Source organism: Cervus elaphus, chromosome 13 (assembly GCF_910594005.1).
Source record: "Cervus elaphus chromosome 13, mCerEla1.1, whole genome shotgun sequence".
Classification (NCBI taxonomy): Eukaryota; Metazoa; Chordata; class Mammalia; order Artiodactyla; family Cervidae; genus Cervus; species Cervus elaphus.
The window spans coordinates 20,385,935-20,388,051 of NC_057827.1; the positions used below are offsets into that span (position 1 = coordinate 20,385,935).

At 47.9% G+C, this 2,117-nt stretch overlaps 1 non-coding gene across 1 annotated transcript; it reads right to left on the reverse strand.

Annotated features, from left to right (window-relative positions):
* Window positions 1–1,406: 1,406 nt before the first annotated feature.
* On the reverse strand, window positions 1,407–1,513 carry LOC122707087. Its single transcript, XR_006344614.1, has one exon. It is a non-coding gene; the product is annotated as a U6 spliceosomal RNA (small nuclear RNA).
* Between the last annotated feature and the right edge of the window lie 604 nt (window positions 1,514–2,117).

The following is a 2,117-nucleotide window of genomic DNA, read 5'->3' on the forward strand; positions in this document are numbered from 1 at the left end:
TGCCTGCCATTGCAGGAGATGCCAGAGACACAGATTGAGGAGGTCCCCGGGAGGAGGAAATGGCAACCCACTCCAGTATTCTGGCCTGGAGAATCGCATGGACAGAGAAGCCTGGTGGGCTATAGTCAGGGGGTTGAAAAGTGTTGGCCATGACTGAGTGCTCACACACGCCCACAGCACAGACACTGCTGCCATCCGGCTTCTTGTCTGAGGACAGGGCAGCTCAGGGAAGGGCACTGAGCAGGGGCCCGACTGGCCCTCCTGGTCCCCACTGTCCTTCAGGATTTGCAGTTTTGTGAGTGTCTTCTGTTGTTTGCAGCTGAAGGCATCCTTTGTGTTTAGCTCTTTACTTAGCTTGTACCCTCACTCTGTTTAGCATTTTATTTCATTTATTAAAAAAATTGTCAGTGTGTCTTTAATGAATTTCGGTTTAGTTGCGCTTAGTTGTAGCACGTGGGATCTTCCACCTTTGTTGGACATTTGGGATCTTTAGTTGAGCATGTGGGATCTAGTCGCCTGGCCAGGGATTAAACCTGGCCTGCATTGGGACTGAGGAGTCCCAGCCACTGGGCCCCCAGGAAAGTCCCTGCTTAGCATTTTAGAAATAGTATTTCTAGACTGAGTGTGTAAGAATTGATGCTTTCAAACTGTGCTGCTGGAGAAAGACCCTTGAGGGACTGCAAGGAGATCCAACCAGTCCATCCTAAAGGAAACCAACCCTGAATATTCATTGGAAGGACTGATGCTGAAGCTGAAACTCCAATACTTTGGCCACCTGACTTGAAAAGCTGACTCATTGGAAAAGACCCTGATGCTGGGAAAGATTAAGGGCAGGAGGAGAAGAGGGTGGCAGAGGACGAGATGGTTGGATGGCATCATCGAATTAGCGGGCATCAGTTGTTGTTTTTTTTGGGGAGGGCATCAGTTTGAGCAAACTCTGGGAGAGAGTGCAGGACAGGGAAGCCTGGCGTGCTGCGGTCCACGGGGTGACAAAACGTCAGACACGACATCAGCCGATCAAGTGAGCAGATCCAGCCAGCGGGCCCCCCTCACCTCCTCGCAGGATGTCCCTGGTGAGGTGCAGCGTGAACCCCATTACATGGTGGCATAGGCACCATTGTTCCCCCTTTGCAGAGAGGAGACCCAGGCCCAGAGCGGAAGTGACTAGCTCAATGTACCAACATTCAGCCCCGGGCAGGTCTGGGAACCAGACTGTGTCTTTCAAAAGCTTACACCACTTTTAAAAACAATGTGCGCTTTTGACTTTAAATGATACATTTGCACATTATGAAATCAAACAAAGAAAACATTTAAAACTGAGTTATGTTGGTGGATTCTCTCTTTAGGCAAAGCATACCAAAATGGTTTCAGCATTTTTGGGGAGGGGGTCTGGCTTTGACAATAGATGAAATATGGAACGTGTCCCAGGTTTGCTTGTCCCCTTTGCACATGGGCCATGGTTATCTTCCCCGTATCGTTCCTAGTTTAGTATGTGTGTGGCTGAGGTGAGCACAGTGTGGTGGGTTTTTTTTTTTAAAGGCTTATTGAGATGCCATTCACACACCATAGAGCTTACTCATTCCAAATGGACAGTTCAGTGGCTTTCGATATATTCAGAGTTGTGCAGCCACCATCACGGTGAATTTTGGAGCACTTTCATCACTCCAGAAGTAAGCCCCATACCCTGCAGTGCCAGCTCCCCGGCCCGGGCCCCTGGCAACCATTCACCTGCTTTCAGTCTCTGTAGAGCTGTCTGCTCTGCACGTTTCTTGTGAAACGGGGGTGCATACCACTCAATCCTTTGTGACTGGCTTCCTTCACATGGCAGAAGGTTTTCAAGATCATCTATGCATAGCGTGTATCTGTGCTTTATTCCTTTCCATGGCTGAATAAAATTCTATTGTGTGGATACATCACATCTTATTGATTCATTTATTGGGTTATGGGCACTTGATGTGTTTCCATCTTTTGGCTGTTATGGATAAAGTTGCTATGAACGTTCATGTACAAGTTTTTGTGTGGATGTATGTCTTCATTTCTCTTGGGTATGTACCTAGGAGGGGAACTGTTGGATCATATGATAAATCTACGTTTAACCATCTGAGGAACCTCCAGAC